The sequence below is a fragment of the Sapajus apella genome, unplaced genomic scaffold, assembly GCF_009761245.1.
Source record: "Sapajus apella isolate SASKATOON/1434 unplaced genomic scaffold, GSC_monkey_1.0 scaffold4, whole genome shotgun sequence".
Taxonomy (NCBI): domain Eukaryota; kingdom Metazoa; phylum Chordata; class Mammalia; order Primates; family Cebidae; genus Sapajus; species Sapajus apella.
In genome coordinates, this window is record NW_022436944.1 from 33,497,355 (window position 1) to 33,516,968 (window position 19,614).

Consider the following 19,614-nt stretch of genomic DNA (forward strand, 5'->3'; position numbering starts at 1 on the left):
AAGATTGATGAGAAGTTATCCCCCCGGAAAAGTTTTTTATTAAATTCTTCCTCCATCCTAAAAAAACATTACTTCTTCCACTAGTGATAATGAATCCATGCTAAGCCACATCACTTTCTTTCTCAACGTTTGATGGGAACCATCTCAGTGCCTCCTGACTCTGTCTCTCCCAGCCATGAGAGTTAATTTTCCACCAGCTTTCTGCAGCACGTGCAGAGTTTGTGAGAGTCAGAGAGACCAGCTAGAAAAATAAACCTAGTCTATTTCTAAAGGACAAGAGCAACATTATGATCAGGATACAGTCTAGCTTTCTTTAATAAATTTTCAAGGAAAGACTACTGGAAATCAATTCATGTTCATGAATTGCCCATTTCTGCCCCTGCATAGAAGAAACTGGGTATTTCTTCTTTTCTCTCATTCAGTAAACATTTACAGGATTCTTATGTATCAGGCACGAAGGGTTTTTATTCCTTTTTCCTTTGTTATTGTTCCTTATCCTGTTTTCATGGAATATTTTTCTTTCCAAGTGTATGTGGAATATGTGTGCATGTAAACTACAAGAAAAAATGTCGAGCCTGCAGAGTCAGGGCCCCATAACTACAGCTCCCTCCAGTCTCCCTCCAGGGCCCTGCTCATGCCCCTTTAAGAAGGAAGGTCCAAGAAGGTATAAAGAATCAGGATGCAAGTGGTATCTGTCAGTAGCGCCGTTTCTTAGAACATTCATGTACTTATTTATGCATTTATTTATTCAAAAATATTTGAGCCCATTTGCTAGATGTTGGGGACATTGTGGTGAACATACAGATATGGTATCTATCCTCATTGACTTTATATTTGCTGCAAGGCAATGTTTTTGAAATACCAACCAATGTTATTTTATCCCAAGAGTTTACCTTTTTCTTCCCCTGCTTCCACTAGCTATGCTGTGCTCATTGCCTCAAGGGAGAGATGTAATAAGCAGATAGCAGATAAAAAAAAAAAGAAGAAAACTTCTTCTGTGTTAGGAGAATAGAAGTGATATTAGGCTAGACAAAAATGTTAGCGTGAGCAGGGCCTCACCTCACACAAATACCCCATTACATGAAAAAAATATATAATGAGTTAGAGAATTACTATAGAGAGACTAGGGAGGGCCAGGGGGAGCAATCCAGACCTGAAAGGGGCAATGAAAGAGTACAAAATGTGTCTCTATCAAGGACCATGATGAGAACTGTGGAACCAGAAACCTCATGGTAGCAAAGGGTGGATTTGCCAAGACATAGGGATCACCACCTATCACCCACACCTGGGTCTATACCAATCATTCTTTCCCTGAGCATCAAAAATCCATGCCTGCCTCTTCTCCCTGGGCATAGAGTTAGACTGTATTTCCCAGCCTCCCTTGCTACTAGATGAAACCCCATTGTGAACCAGTGAGTTCTGGCCAATGGAACATGGGTGGAAGTGATATACGCTCCTTCTTGTCCTGACTATGCTCCTTCCATGCTCCCTATTTCCTGTTCTGCTGGGTATAGATGACAGACTCTAAATCCCTAGGGGACAGCAAAACCAAAAGGTAGAAAGAACTTGTATCCCTGAGTCCTTGCTTGGAAGAAAATGACACAAGGTAGACACCCTAATCGCACATACCCACATTGTACTCTTGCTTGAGCAGAAGTCAACTTTTATAGTGTTAGGCCACTAAAATGTTGTAGTGTGTTACAGAAATTTTAGTCCTATGTTAACAAATATTCCCAGCAACCACCCAGCTCAAGTAACACTTTCCTGTCCCTAGACTTAGTTCATGCCTTATCCAACTTACCCCATTGGACAGGTACCCCATTTGTAAAATACCAGGACACAGTACATACCCACCCCACAAAAGGAGGATGAGACTCTCACAACCTACCCTGGCATTGTGATGGCAAGGAAGGGAAATGCTCTGCCTGTGAGGCTGAACAAAATCTGGTTAAGATTTTTACCTGGCTGAAAGAGCGATTACACACACAAGCATTATACAATATAGAAGGAGAGAGAAACAGTAAACAAGTAAATGTAGAGTTCATATAGAATTACAAATCATGCTAAGCTCTATGGAGAAAAATTACAAATAGTCTAAAGAGAATAACAGTTGGGAAACAATTCATATTAGGGCTGGTGAGTGAAGAGTTTTCTGAGGAAGCAACAATTGAATTGAAGCCTAAAAAAGGAATCAGACTCAAGCAGGTTAAGAGCTGGTGCACGAGCATTCTAGGAAAAAGGGGCAGCATGTGCAAAGTCCCTGAGAAAGGAAGGAGGTAGGCTCATTTGAAGATCTGAAAGATGCCAGCAATAGCTATGACATATAGAGAAGGGAGGAAAGGTATATGTGGTGGGACTGGAGAGATGGGGAGAGGCAAATTCATACAGGGCCATGTAGGCAGTGTTCTTGAGTTTGTATTTTATTACAAGAGTCTAGGAGGGCAATGAGGAATTCTAAACATGGATTGTTGTCAGGATTGCATTTTTTAAAAAATCAAACTGGCCAAGATGACAATTGGTTGTGACAGAAGCAAAAGTGGGAGGAGAGAGCTCATTTTGGGGGCTATTTTAGAAATCCAGGCAAGACAGAATGGTGTGTGAAATTAGAGGGAAGGCAGCATGTATATGGGAAAATGTATGTGTTTGAGATCTGCTTGAGAAGTTGAACGGAATTGCAGCTCTTGCACGCAATATCCTGAAACTCTACTACAAGATGGGAGAAGGTAATATGTTGTGTATGACAATGTTCAACCCACTATCAAGAAGATGCAGCAAACAACGGTAACGGTAACTTCCCCTGTGTCAGAATCAGCACCATTTGAGCAGAAAAGTCTGGAGGAGATACAGGTTACAAGGAAACCTGGGCTTATAGTTAGAAAGTTGTAGCCCAATTGGGTGGGTGACTATGTACTCACTCAAATGTGTTGTTATGCCAGAAGGGATAGAGACTGATATGTAAGCAACTTTGAAACCTAATAAATTAGAACTTTCCCCAGACGTGATCTAAGCACTATGGGGGAGAGAGTGGTGCTCAAATAATTTTATCCTTTGCCAAATCTTATTATTTATTAATAATAATAGCAAGGCCCTTACATTACTGAAGAAGAGCTAATATTATGGAGCTCCTTAGCCAGAGTTCTGTGCTGAGGAATGTGTATGCATTCTCTCATTTAAGCTTGTGAAAGCCCTGTGAGATGGGACAAACTACTCCCCTTGTTTACTAAAACTAAAGCTTAGAGATCAGTACCCTGTCCAAGATCGTATCTCTCGTAACTACAGTAGTTACTCAAACGCAGCTCTGTCCTGGCTGCAGAGTCCAGGCTCCCACCAATGTAGTCTAGTGCTGTATGGAGGATTCTGAAGATGACTTTGGGCTCAGCAGGGCGATGTCAGATGGGTGCAGTCTAACAAGTAATGTATTTGCCACCTCTGTACCAGAACTAAAGGCTTAATAAATGTACAGATTCTGGCCAGGCGTGGTGGCATGCACCTGTACTCCCAGCTACTCAGGAGGCTGAAGTGGGAGGATCATCTGAGCCCTGAAAGGTCAAGGTTGCGGTGAGCCATGATTGTGCCACTGCGCTCCAGCCTGGGTGACAGAGTGAGACCCTGTTTCAAGAAGATAGATAGATAGATATATAGATAGATAGATAGATAGATAGATGGATAGATTCTATCTAAATAAAAGTAGATGGTAGGATTATGCCTCTCTCAGCTAGCTGTCCTACTGTAAAGTGAGAGCCTTATAACCATTGCTGCCTTATTCTAAAAGATAAATAACTATGGATTGTATGCAGCTTCAAATAAAAAAAGAAGTTTGTAACAAAGTACAAACTGATTTGTTATGGACTGAATATTGTGCCTCCCCAAAATTCATATGTTGAAACCCTATCCACAATGTTATGGTATTAGGAGGTAGAGCCTTTGGGAGGTAATTACAAGTAGAAGAGGTCTATGGGACTAGTGCCCTTATAGGAGTCACAAGAGAGCTTGCTGCTTACTGCTTTCTGTTCTCTACCATGAAAGGATACAGCAAGGATCAGCAGTCTGCAACCCTGAAGAGGGAGCTCACCAGAGTCCCACCATGCTGGCACCCTGGTCTCAAGCATCTAGTCTCAGAACTGTGAGAAATAAATTTCTGTTGTTTATTGGCCACTCAGTCTATGGTACTGTGTGTGGGTTTTTTTTTTTTAACTTAAAAAATTTTATACATGCTTTATTTGTGTGTTTTTCATTTTTTAATAATTTTCAAAACTTTTTGTGGGTACACAGTAGTTGTATATATTTATGAGGTACATTTGTTATAGAAGCCCAAACAGAGTAAGGTATCATATTCCTCTTCTACTGGCTGGCTCTATTTACCAAGGCAATTAACCCAAAATAATATTATTTAAAGAATCTGGTATATGAGGGCCTCTAGACACCATGACACAAAAATTCTAAAAACATAATGCGAAATTAAAAATCTTCTTTGAAAGCCTCTTCTCTTCAGAGCTGAACTGAGGAGTCACATCAGGCTAGAAAATAGTTCTGGGGCTAAGCCAAGCTTTGAGCTGTCAGAGGAAAGGCTGCATTGAAACAGAATTGCATCATCTCTGGGAACTCAGTGTTAACTGGTATAAACCAACATTATTGTTCTTAAATGTTCTCATGAGAAAAGAGCATTTTAAACTACGAATGTGATTTTCTTCTCCTCACACTCTTTCCTTATCCCAGGGAGGGAAAATGTTTATCCTTCTTACATAATTTGCTCTTCTTTATGTTGCCAAATGCCTTGTGATACTATTACACTTGACAGATATCTTATTGAGAAGTTGCCAACAACCAGAAGATAATTAGCTTAGTCTTCCAAGCATATAAAAAAACCAGTGTGGACTATGCACAATTCATTGGAAATAATGTCCATCTCCTCATATTTCAATGAAATTCACTTGGGTTATGAACACTTCTGCATCTTAAAGAATGCTTTGTGCAATAGAACTTTTTGCTGACAGGAGATAAGTCCTTATTTATAAGAGGATAGAAGTAGAGAAGGACTACACAGATGTCATTGTCAGCTTGGAGTGCTATAACAAATTATCATAGACTGGGTGGCTCGAACAACAATTTTTTTGTTTCTTGGAGTTTTTGAGACTGGAAGTCTGAGATCAGGATGCCAGCTGATTTGGTGGGTCATGAGGGCCCTCTTCCAAAGTTGCTTCTCCTTGTAAAATCATGTGGAGAAAGGAGGGTGAGCTAGCTTTCTTATAAAGGAACTAATTCCATTCACCAGGGTTCCACCCTCATGACCTAATTAGATCTCAAAAGCCCCACCTGCAAATACTGTCACACTGGGTATTAGCTTTGAACATATGAACTTGGAGGAGAGACTAACGTTCAGTCCATAACAACAGAGAATCAGCAAACACTGATGAGATGTCCACTTGGTCAGGCACATTACCAAACTCTGAGAATATAAAGAAGGATGAGACCCAAGGAAATTAACAGTCTCACAAAGAGAGGAGAGGGGATTTTGTATAGCAACTCTTGCATTGAGCAAAAAGAGATTAGCTTAAAAACAAAATCCATATGATCATCTCAATAGACGAAGAGAAAGCATTCAATAAAATCCAACATCCCATCATGATAAAAACCCTTAATGAACTGGACATCAAAGGAATACACCTCAAAATAATAAGGGCCATCTATGACAAACCCATAGCCAACATCCCATAACCAATGTCGAAAAGCTGGAACAAGACAAGAATATCACTTTGGGAGGCTGAGGCAGGCAGATCACTTGAGGTCAGGAGTTCTATCCCAGCCTGGCCAACATGATGAAACCTCATCTTTACTGAAAATACAAAAATTAGTAGGGCGTGGTGGTGTGTGCCTGTGGTCCCAGCTATTTGGAAGGCTGTGGCACAATTGTACTCCAGCCTGGGTGACAAGTGAGACTCCATGTCAAAAAAAAGAAAAAGAAAAATTAAAAAAAACAACGTCCACTTTCACCACTCTTATTCAACACAGTACTGAAAGTCTTAGCCAGAGCACTCAGGCAAGGGACACATAAGTAAAGGGCATCCAGCAGAATAAGAGGAAGTCAAATGATCTATTTGCTGTTAATATTCTATACCTAGGAAACCCTAAAGATTCTGCCAAAAGACTCCTAGACCAGACAAACAACTTCAGCGAAGTCTCAGGGTACAAAATCAACATACAAAAATCAGTGGCATTCCTCTCTCTTTTCCCTTCCCCCTTCCCCCTTCTCTCCCCTCCCCTCCCCTCCCCTTTCCTCCTTACCTCCCTCTTTCCCTCTCTTTCCTTTCTTTCTCTTTCTTTTCTTTCTTTCTATTCTCCTTCCTTCCTTCCTTTCCTTTCTTCCTTTCTTCCTTTCTTCCTTTCTTCCCTCCCTCCCTCCCTCCCTTCCCTCCTTCCTTCCTTCCTTCCTTCCTTCCTTCCTTCCTTCCTTCCTTCCTTCCCTCCCTCCTTCCTTCCTTCCTTCTTTCTTTCCTTCTGACAAGATCTCACTCTGTAGCTCAGGCTGGAGTGCACTGGCATGATCCTACTTCAGTGCAGTCATCTCCTGGGCTCCAGTGATCTTCCAATCTCAGCTTCCTGAAAAGCTAAGACTACCCTTTCTATACACTAATAACACTCAATCTGAGAAGCTGAGAACCAAATCAAGAATGCAATCCCATTTACAATGGTACAAAAAAATGAAATACCTAGGAATATACCTAACCAAGGAAGAAGGTGAAAGATATCTACAAAGAGCACTACAAAAATGCTGAAGGAAATCATAGATGACAAGCAAATGGAAAAGCATTCCATGTTCATAGGTTGGAAGAACAAGTATCATTAAAATGTCCATAATGTTGAAGGGAATCTACAGATTCAATGCTATTTCTGTTAAACATCCAACATCGTTTTTTTATAGACCTAGAAAAAAACTATGCTAAAATGCATATAAAACCAAAAAAAGAGCCCGCACAGCCAAGGCAATCCTAAGCAAAAAGAACAAAACTGGGGGCATCATATTACCTGACTTCAAACTATACTTGGTTACAGTAAACAAAACAACCTGATATTGCTACAAAAAGTAGACACATAAACAAATGGAACAGAATAGACAGCCCTGAAATAAAGCCACACACCTACAACCAACTCATCTTCAAAAAAGTCCACAAAAATAAACAATAGGGAAAGAACACATTATTCAATGAATGGTGTTGGAAAAACTGACTAACTATATGGAGAAGAATGAAACCGGACCCTACCTGTCACCATATACAAAAATTAACTCAAGCTGGATTAAACTTAAATTTAAAATGTCAAACTATAAAAATTCTAGAATAAAACCTAAGAAATGCTCTTCTAGACATTGGCCTTGGCAAATAATTTATGATGAAGACTCCAAAAGCAAATGCAACAGAATCAAAAATACATAAATAGGACTTAATTAAAGCACTTCTGCAAAGCAAAAGAAACTCTCAACAGAGCAAACAGAAAACCCTCAGAATAGTAAAAAAATTTTGCAAATTAGGCATCCACCAGAGGACTAATATCCAGAATCTATAAGGTACTTAATGGAATCAACAAGAATAAAAAACAAAAAGCTCTATTAAAAAGTGAGCAAAGGACATGAACAGACACTTCTCAAAAGAAGACATATAAGCAGCCAACAAGCATATGCAAACCTGCTCAACATCACTATTCGTCAGAAACATGCAAATCAAAACCACAATAAGATATTATCTCATACCAGTCAAAATGGCTATTACTAAAAAGTCAAAAAATAATATGTGCTAGCCATAAAAAAGACTTACATCATCTCCTTTATAGGAACATGCATAAAGCCAGAGAGCATTATCCTTAGCCAACTAACACAAGAACAGAAAACTAAATACTCCATGTTCTTACTTACAAGTAGGAGCTAAATGATGAGAGTACATGGACACATAGAGGAGAACAACACACACTGGAACCTATGAGAGGGTTGAGGGTGGTAGGAGGGAGAGAATCAGGCAAAGTAACTAATTGGTACTAGGCTTAATACCTGGATGATTAAATAATCTGTACAACAAACCCCCATGACACAAGTTTACCTATATAACAAACTTGTACATGTACTCTTGAATTTAAAATAAAAGTTATCTTTTAAAAAGTATGGGCAGAGATTGCCCTGGAACCTGAAACTATTTTTTACTGACATAACTAAAATATTTATAAAATTTAGGGAAGTTTCCTTACCATTATTCTTTATGGTTGGCATGTATCTTTTACATACCAACAATACCAAGATCACCCTTTTGAGTGATCTCAAATGATTGCATGCAAGATCATTTATTCATTTATTAAATATTCTTCTGTGTGTAAAAGCAGAATAAATATGAGATATCGCTCTAAAAAATAAAAAATAACAGGTGTTGATGAAGTTATAGAGAAAAGTGAAAGTTTATACACTCTCGGTGGGAATGCAAATTAGTTTAGCCTCTATAGAAAGCAGTTTGGGGATTTCTCAAAGAACCAAAAATAGAACTACCAGTTGACCCAGCAATGCTATTACTAGATATATGCCCAAAGGAAAATAAATTGTTCTGCCAAAAAGATGCATGCATTTTTATGTTCGTCACAGCACTGTTTATAATAGCAAAAACATGGAATCAACCTAGGTCCCCATCAAGGGTGGACTGGATAAAGAAAATGTGGTACATATACACCATGGGATACTACACAGCTATGTTCTCACTTATAAGTGGGTGCTAAATCTTGGGTTCACAGGGACATAAAGACAGAAACAATAGATACTGGGAACTCCAAAAGGAGGGAGGGAAGGAGGGAAGCAAGAGCTAAAAAACTTCCTGCTGAGTATATGTTCACTTTCTGGTATACGCTGTTCACTACAGAAGCCCAAAACTCAGCACCACACAACATACCTTTGTAACAAACGTGCATGCACATGCCCAAATCGAAAATAAAAGTGAAAATTTTTTAAATAAAAATTTTATAAAGAGATGAATGTGTATGTACTATATACATATGTATGTATATGATATTAATTCTCAAAGTTGTCACCAGATGAACAGCCTCAGCATCAGCTGGGAACTTGTTAGAAATGCATATTCTCAGTCCCTAACCAATATGTACTAAATCAGAAACTCAGAGTGGAGCCCAGCAATAACCCTCCATGTGATTCTGATGCATGTTAATGTTTGGAAACTATTGGTTGAGCAAAACATTTCTTCCTTTAGCATATATAGAGAGAAGCAGGTTAAGAGCAAAAGGAGGGACAGGTGTCTGGAGTCAGGAAGGAGTGGTAAAGTTGCACTAGAACACACTGGTTGGAAGAAAAGGAAAGAAAGCAGTTCACTTTAGACCATACATAAGGAAGGATGATCCTTCTCAAAGGCAAAGAACTAATTTGTGTCACTCTTTCATTCTGAAGGTACAATGGCAACTTCCAAAAGCAACAAATTCAAAAACAATCTGTAGTCTCCTGTTGTGGATATAGGATGACTTGATGCTCTTCCAAAACTCAAACTGTGACATAATTGAAAAAAATGGTTATTGTGCACCTACTTGTTCATCACTGTGAATTTAAGGACATTTATAGAGGACACATCTGAGCATATGGTTTGCCTCTTCTCATTGTAAGTTGTTGGCAACATAGCTGCTCACAGCTTGGTATGCTGTGTTAGCACTAGTATGAGAATTTAAGGAATGCCATTCTGTGCCAGTTAGTCCATCTGAGATTTCTGGCTAAGATAGATCCCCAAGGGGAACTTTATGAAGAAGGCAGAATTTTTCTTTAAAACTTAAAATTGTAAGTTAGTGAGGCACTCAAACACCCACAAAACCTCCCTCATCTAAGTCTGTTGTGGATAAATGACCTAAATCTTAAGCCAATTTATACTCTGTCTTTATTTCTTCTTAAGGTAGCAATTTCTCTTGATTGACTTTCTATGCAGAATAAGACAATTTCTCTTCCTACTAATTTTAATTATTTTGGTTTTGACCTTCAAAGAAGGGTCCCAGTTCTAAAACACAAGATTTGATAAACAGCTGTTCGAACTATCCTTACTTGACTTTATAAATTTTTGGTCATGTCTCCATGGCCTTTCACTTTATAGGCTAGAAAATGTTTTAGTTTTATCCTGAAAAGAATTCATGTGGGCCAGGTGTGGTGGCTCTGGCCAGGCATGGTGGCTCATGCCTATAATCCCAGCACTTTGGGAGGCCAAGGCAGGAGATTACTTGAGGCCAGGAGTTCAAGACCAGCCTGACCAATATTAGTGAAACCCCATCTCTATTAAAAATACAAAAATTAGCTGGTGGCACATGCCTCCCCAGCTACTTGGGAGGCTGAAACATGAGAATTGCTTCAATCTGGGAGGTGGAAATTAAAGGGAGCTGGGACTGTACTACTGCACTCTAGTCTGAATGATACAGCAAGACTTTGTCTCAAAAGAAAAAAAGAATTCATTTGAAGAAAAGATTAGACTTGAATCCAGATTACCTAGACTTGAATTTCAGCCTTCTCACTTATTAGCTAAATGAATTTGGGGAAATTAATCTCTGAATCAGTTTCTTCATCTGTAAGTGCCAACACCAACGAATACTCTACTTGACAATTATGAGGATTAAATAAGATAATACATATATTAGTTGGGGTACAGATTAAGCTGCTATAACAAAGAACACTTAAAATATAGTGGTTTAAATAAGAAATATATTTCCTATTTAATATTCCAGAGATAATGGACAATTCAGGACTCACAGCTTCCTCTACATTCTTAATCTGTAGCTTTCATTTGTGGATGGGTCACCTTCCAACCAGCAGCATAGAGGAAAGAGCTTCCTTTTAAAGACACAACCCAGAAACCATACACATCACTGCCACTTATGTACCACTGGCCAGAATGTGGTCATATGGCCATATCTAGCAACAGGAGAAATGTAGTCTCTATGTAGATGGCCATATGCCCAGTTAAAATTATGGAAGATGTGGTCTATTACTAAAAGGAAGAAGCAGAGAACGGACATTTGGGGAATCATGAGCAATTTACATTAGCTACTCTCTCACTATTACATAAATTTCTATTATGGGTTAAAAAAAAAACTTGACATTTTATTTCTGATCCCCTTCTTACATACAAAGAAACCCATATAACCAGCACCTTCGAAAAGCAGAAGATTAGTTTTTGAAGACAGAAGACCATGTCTTATTCATATGAACATCTCCAGAGCCTAACATAGAATCATTCTTATAAAAATGTTTGTCAAAGTGAACAATTATAGTCATTCCTAGAGCCCTCAACTGGATTAAACCCCTTTAGTGACATGTGGATTATGGACTTCCCAAGTTTTAAGGAACTGTACCATACCATACATATGGCACTGCTGGCTATGCCTACCATATGTTCTGACAGGTTACACAGTGAAGTTCTTTATTATGTTCTTGCTATGTGGTATTTTTTAAATTTTACTTTAAGTTCCAGAATACAAGTACAGATCATGTAGGTTTGTTACATAGGTATAACATGTGCCATGGTGGTTTGCTGCACCTATCAACCCATCATCTAAGTTTTAAGCCCCATATGCATTAGCTATTTGTCCTAATGCTCTCCCTCCCATTGCCCCTTACCCCCCAACTGGCCCAAGTGTGTTTCGTTCCCCTCCCTATGTCCATGTGTTCTAATTGTTCAACTCCCACTTATGAGAACGTGCGGTGTTTGGTTGCTATATGGCATTTTTTAGGAGAAAACAGTAATATCTTTTTTAAAACGGACTCTAAAAGCAGAATCATATTCTCCCAAGCTGAAGATTTAAATCACACATGAGGTCATGAATTTTTAAAAGTGCTTTTTCATCCATTTTCTTGGCAGTCAGAGAAAGCCTACTGCAGAAGCAGTCATTGGGAACCATAGCCTGGCCTACTCAGCTACATAGTAATATTTTCTGAGCTATCTTTCTTTATATCTTGTCCCAGAATAGACTCGTTTCGTCTGAGATTGGACAAACCAACTGAAAGGATTCAAAGTCTCTCAAATCCCAGATGTTTGTTATTTGTGGTTGCACAAGGTATGCAGTCAGGGAAAATTTGACTTAATTAGAACGAAGAAGGAAACCTAGCTTGGGACTAGAAAGGAATTTTACACTATTGGGCATCTATTCTGTGTCCAACATTGTGCTGGGGGTTGGGGGGATATTCAAGCATGTTATCTAATTCTGACAGCAATCTTAAACGAGACAAATATTGTTACATGAATTTTTTAGGGTCAAAGAAGTTAAATTACATATAAGATCACTGTTGCACATTGGGTTTCTTGGAAGCAGACTGTGAGATAGAGATTTGTGTTCAGAAACTTTGTTAATGAGTGTTCTCAGGATAAGCATCTGGAGGAGAAGAGTCTGAGGCAGGACTGGCAGAGGGAGAAGCTGGGCTTCAGTGCAGTTCCAGTAAGGCCTCAGCTTATCTGATAGGGAGCCCTACAGCTGTGATGACCCTTAAGAATGTTCTAAGTTGGGATGAGGGGACTGGAATTTTACACCCTCATGTCCGCCAGTTGGATAAAGTCTGAAGTAATTTTAGCAGCTGTTGGGGTGGGGGGCAGGGAAGTAAGTTCTTCGGTCCTGATTAGGGATTGGAGCAACATATCACAGAGTCTGCTATAGTTAACCAGCCTGGGAGTAACAAAGCCAGCATATGAATACAGCTCTGACATCAAAGCCCATGCACTTTTCCACTCACTTGCCTCAATAGCCAATCAGCCAGTTAAGCACCCATACATTTTACCATTGTAGAAAATGGCAAATAATTAATAATAATAATTTGCATGCTAGTTTTAGAAATATGGCCTTGGTGTCCTGACATCATGAAAATTTTCCAAGTTTTATATAGATAATTCAACCTTGGATCTATTATCCTCTTTTATGTAAATACCTTTTATAAAATTATTCACAAAATTTTCATTACTTCTTAAACTAGACTCAACCAAAACAATAAGTATGCTGAAGACTTAAAACATACTCAATCTAAGCTGATTCATTACATAACTTCCAAATGTTCCATCTTAGAATTCAGGAATAATTTAATTGTATAACTTGTACCAGATGTGTGGCATTCATTTTTAAATATTTTTGATTCACCTAAGGTCTAATAGCTAAGGACATATATTGGTTTAGAAATCCCAGGAGAAAAAAATACACAGGAACTCAGAATGCCTTAATGAAATGCATGTGCTCCTCATCTTGATATGGAAATCCAAAAAATGTAGCTAAATTCTATCAGCCATGTTCTTCAACTTGAAAGTTGTCATGACTGAGCCAATGTAAAACCCCTGGCAGATAAAGCATTCACCCATTCAACAAACATGTAACAGAGGACTTATAGTATGCAAGGATTAGTGTTTAGTACTCTAAGCATCCTTGCCATGACTTCACTCTTCCAAGAAATTTGGTCTGCTTTCCAGCCGCATCAAAACGGTATCTTCTTCCTGCCTTGTTTCAGATCAAGCAATCATTCTACATAACAAGTGAAGCCGAATATCCTTGTCAAATGTCTTCATATGCAAATTTTCTTTAGCATATGATGGGGTTAAAGTCTGATAAACCTTTCATAAGTTGAAAATACATTAATACGCCTAACCTACTGAACATGATAGCTTAGCCTAGCCTATGTTAAATGTTACTGGAACACAACCATTAGCCTACAATTGGGCAAAATCATCTAACACAAAGCCTGTTTCATGATAAAGTGTTGAATATGTCATATAATTTATTGAATACTGTGCTGAAAGTGAAAAACAGAATGCTTGTATGGGCACATGAAATACGGTTTCTACTAAATGCATAATGCTTTCAGCATCATGGTAAAGTAAAAAAATCATAAATTGAGGGCCCTGTATATATAAAATTATTATAGATTTGGATGGTATAAAATTTTGCAATTTGTGTTTAGGAAAATCAAAAGTACTGACATTTTTATTGTTTCTCCCTTTCAAGCTAGTATGAGAAAAAGCAAGTAATGTATTTCAAAGTGTACACTAGAAAAGATTGAGATTATTTGAGGATGTCTGAAAAGATTTTTCACTTACATATGGCATTATATTATAATTTAGGTCTGCCCTCCACCACATTATTGCTGCCCTGGGCACTGAAATATTTTCTTTCCTGTAGTGCAGTGGTTCATAATAGTGTGGTTCCCAGACCAGCAGATATCAACGTCACCTGGAAACTTATTAGAAATGAAAATTATTGGATCCCTCCCCAAATCTACTAAATTAGAAATTCTGGATGGGGCTCGGCAATATGTGTGTTAATAAGCCATGCATAGTTCTGACACACGCTCAAGTTTCAGAACCATGGCTGTAAGGTTATATATCAAATTATGTTGTTCAATTTCCATTCAATATATGTTTATTTGGGATAATGTTATAAGGGCTACACATTATTCAACCTTTGTCAATGGCACTCATGTATCAAATATAGTTTTTAAAATATATTTACATAAATTTTAGCATGATATTACTTATCATGTATGTTGGGCACAATCATGTATTCACAAGCTTACCAGATGATTTTGATGCACTCTCAAGCTTGAGAAGTACTGCAGTAACTCATTATCCATTAGTCCTGGCCAAAACAGAAACCTGGTATAAGCCACAGCAATAAATAGGAATCTTGTACTCATCTTTAAAGACAAGAGACAAACAAAGATCTAAGAATTCTTGGCAGCACAGAGTATCTTGCTGCGTTTTCAGGCAGTGAAGTCTATTGGCTAAAGTAGCGAATTCTGCATGAGAACACATGGGTTTGAGGCTTGGTTCCTTGACCTCCTGGCTAAAACTTCTTAGGAAGCCATTTAATCTTCATCATAATTTGTTTCCTCATCTATGAAAGAAGGGCTTTGCCTTGGAGATCTCTATGGTGACTTTCAGCTCTAAGTTCTGTCATTCCAAGCATCTCAATCAATATGTATATTATTATCATTTTGGAGATGACCATATGACCATTTGTTTCCATTTCATGATACTACTCAAAAGCCTATAAAAAACCTCTTATAATGCAATAAGAGGAAATGCAATTAAAAAGTGAGCAAAGGATCTGAATAGACATTTATCCAAAGAAGATAATATACAAATGTAAAATAAGCACATGAAAAGATGCTCAAAAGACAGAGTAGAAGGATGGTTACCAGAGGCTGGGAAGTGTAGTGGGGGCTAGAGGAGAGCTGGGGATGATTAATGGGTACCAAAAATAGTTAGAATAAATAAGATCTACTATTTGATAAGCACAATAAAATGACTATGGTCAGTAATAACAGTTGTATATTTTAAAAATAAAGAATGTAACTAGATTGTAACTCAAAGGGTAAAAGCTTGAGGGGATGGATACTGCATTCTCCATGATGTGCTTATTTCACATTGCATGCCTGTATCAAAACATCTCGCGTACCCCATAAGTATATACACCTACTATGTACCCACAAAAATTTTTTAAAATTAAAAAAAAAATTTTAAGATGCTCAACATTATTACCATCAGATAAATGCCATTCAAAACCACAATGAGATACCACTTCATACCCCTCAGAATGACTAAAATAAAAAAGACTGACAATAACACGTGTTGTGGAGGATGTGAAGAACTCAGAATCCCAAAACATAGCTCGTGGGATTGTAAAATTATGCAGCTGCTTAGAAAACAGTTTAGCAATTCCTCCGTTAAACATAGACTTTCTACATGACCCAACAATTCTACTTCTAGATGTATACCCAAGAGAATAGAAACATAAGTTAAAAAAGTTCTACACAAATGTTCATACCAACATTATTCACAGAAGCTAAAACGAGGAAACAATACAAACATCTATCAATGATGAATGGGTAAATAAAATGTGGTCTTACCCATACAATAGAATATTCGTCAATAATAAAAAGGAATGACATATGGATACATGTTACAAAATGGATGAACCTCAAAAATGTGGTGCTAATTGAGAGACGACAGTCACAAAAAAACTACATATTTTATGATTTCATATTTATGAAGTGTCCAGAATAGGCAAATTCATGAGACAGAAAGTAGTTTCCTGGTTACCTAGGGCTGGAAACACTTGGGGAAAGTGGGGGAGGGGTGTGACTGCTAAAGGGTATAGGTTTCTTTAGATGCTGAAAATATTCTGAAATTAATTGTGGTGACAGTTGCACAATTCTGTGAATATACTGAAAACCATCAAATTAAATGCTAAAAATGAATGAGTTGTATGACATGTAAATTGTATCTCAATAAAGCTGTTACAAAGAAACAACAGTATGCCAGAACTTTCTCCCCTGCTCCACTTCTTCTCTCATCCATAGTGACCATCAGTGAGATACTGAACTAGCTGAATTAATGCCTTGGCAACTATAGTAGTGTGGAATGATAGTGGCATCCTACTGTCTCTCATTCATTATTTTAATACTCAAGCAATTTGGATGCAGCATAGATGGCCAACACATAATCCTATGTTGCTGTTATTCGAACCCAAATGTGTAACAAAAGACATTTCTAGGTCTTTTTTTATTTTATTTTCTTAAGAGAGTCTTGCTCTGTTGCCCAGGCTGGACTGCAGTGACGATCTTGGCTCACTGTAACCTCTACCTCCCACGTTCAAGAGATTCTTGTGCCTCAGTCTCCCAAGTAGCTGGGATTACAGGCATGTGCCACCACTCCTGGCTAATTTTTATATTTTTAGTAGAGAAGAGGTTTCGCTGTGTCACCCAGGCTGGTTTTGAACTCCTGAGCTCAGGCAATCCGCCCACCTTGGCCTCCCAGGAATAAGCCACTGTGCCTGGCTTTTTTTTTTTTCTTCCTCATTAACCACTACCACCTGTCTCCTGCCCCCTACTACCCTTTCCAGCCTCTGGTAACCATCCTTCTATTCTCTATCTGCATGAGTTCAATTTTTTGATTTTTAGATCCCACAAATAAGTGAGACACAATAGGGGGACTATAGTCAATAATGTTTTAATTGCACATTTTAAAATAACTAAAGGAGTATAATTAGATTGTTTGTAGCACAAAGGATAAATGCTTGAAGGAATGGATACCTAATTTTTCATGATGTGGTTGTCACACACTGCATGTCTATACCAAAACATCTCATGTACCCCATAAATAGATATGGCTATTATGTATCCACAAAAATTAAAAATAAAAATGCTATTTTAAAAAGACATTTACTAAGATGAATACTAGAAGCTGGATCTTTTAAAAATTATACTGGAAATGATCATTTGTCAGTTAATGGTACATGATGAACTGGGCATAAACAGGACATCCACAGAATAAGCAAACATTTTTCAATTCTTTCTTTAATACTTGAATTCATTCAATGTGAATTTTAAAAGTGAATGTGAGGGTCTGCAAAAGGAAACTTTATCCCTTCTGAAGCTCACTGGTTTTTAAGTTCACAAACATAGAAATAATGCCTTGAAAAACTTTGCTAAATTATGCACATGAAAATAAATAACAATCTAGGAAGCAAATTTCTCAAAGTCTACAATGATGAGACTAATCACAATCATAAATTGGGCCTTATAGAGCACACCAAATGTCTGCAGCAATTACACCTACCTGTTTTATTTGCCCAAGCTTCAGGTAGACCGAAAGACATTCACTGTGAAAGTCACCATGACTGATTTTTCTTTAATCAAATCAGAAATGTAAATTTCCTTTTCTAATAACACAGGGCCAGAGGAGATGATTTTCATTATAGAAATAGCTGTGAATGCATGAGGACATTCTAGAAATCTGGGCCAAATAGTATTTTTAGACATCAAGAGCTAGTGAGAATTTGTGTTACTTAACTGCATTTTACAGTAAGACAAAATCTATAAGATGTAAAAGCTTAAATAGTTGATTCCTGATATTATATTATGGCCTATGCTATCAGACTGACCAGAAATCGTACACATAGAGACTGCTCTTTGTATAAATGTTAACACTTGAAGGGATGCAGGACTGCATTAAGAATCTGAAAATTATAGACTATGTCCACACACATACAAAATGTAAGCAGCCACAAATTTTTGCATATAATTTCACAAACATACCCCAAGAGGTTCTATAGTTACCAGATTAAAACTCCATGAAAATGTTTAAAAAAAAAAAGAATTAGTGATACCATGACACATCCATGGCTACATTGAAAACTATCTGACAACACCAAGTGTTGGCAAGGATATGGAACTCCTCATATGCTTCAGGAAACTAGCAGTTTCTTTAAAAGTTAAACGTACATCACCTACACTATGATCCAGCAATTCTAGTCCTATGTCTTTATTCAGAAGAAAGGAAAATAGATGCTTTTACAATGACCTGCATAAGACTGTTCTTAGTTTTTTTGTTTTTTTTTTTTTCTTGATAGTTAAAAACTAGAAATAATGCAAATGGCCATCAACAGTAGTATGGTTAAAGAAATTATGGCATATTCATATAATGGAATCTATTTTAAAAAAAATTCTAATGTTACTTAAATCCACAACAATATAATTAAATTTCCAAAACATGCTGAATGAAAGAAACAAAACACAAGAGAATACGAAATTCTAGAACAGACCAAACTAATACAAAGCAATAGTGACCAGAACAATGGTTATTTCTGAAGGGAGTGATGATCTAGCAGGGCAGAGGGAACTTTGTCAGGTCACAGAGATCTTCAATATCTTGACAGAGGTATGCGTTGCACAGGTATGTGCATTTGTCAAAAGTGATCGAACTGTTTACTTAAGACTTGTACATTTCACTTTATGGGGACTAAACCTCAATAAAAGTATGTTTTAGAAAACATGAATTGGAGATCTGTAAGTATCAGTATGAGTGAGAGAATTTATACTTTTTACTACATGCTTAGGCATGTGTTAGTAAAAGCACTGGAAGATATGGAAAGTTGTTTTTTTAAAATCATGGGGACATTCTATTTGAATGTATAGCTGTAGACAGAAAGGTTGACACCTCTGACAGAAAAATAATTTTGTACTTTTGTATAATTTATTTGGAATTTGCCTACATCTTTCATTTGATTTTCATGGCAACTCAGGCATTATAATCACACCTGCCACCCCACTTCACCATTGAGCAGATGAAGATATTGAGGTTCAGAGAGGTTGCAGGTTGTACCCAAGGTCACAGTCCATTTATGGCAAAGCTGGGACCAGAACCCTTGTTTTTTAAAGGAAGTTAACTGCTCATTTTACTCCTGTTGTTTTAGAGAAGGAAAACTTACAATAGCCAGAGAAACATATGATTTAGACTCCAGAAATATAGATATTATTTAGTGAATTAAAACATCAATGTATCTGATATACACTGTAAAGTGCCTCTAGAAACCCTTGTAATTTGGGCTCGAGAATAAAACTTTGTTCACTGAAAAAGCCTGGATGGCCATATTAAAAACTCTCTGAGTTAGTTTGGGCTTCTCTGTTACTCAGTGATGGTTAATTTTATGAGTCAACTTGACTGAGCCACAGGGTACCCAGACATTTTGTCAAGCATTTTTCTAGGGGTGTCTGTGAGGGTGTTTCTGGATGAGATTAGCATTTGAATCAGTAGACTAAATAAGGTAGACCGCTCTCCCCTAATGTGGCTG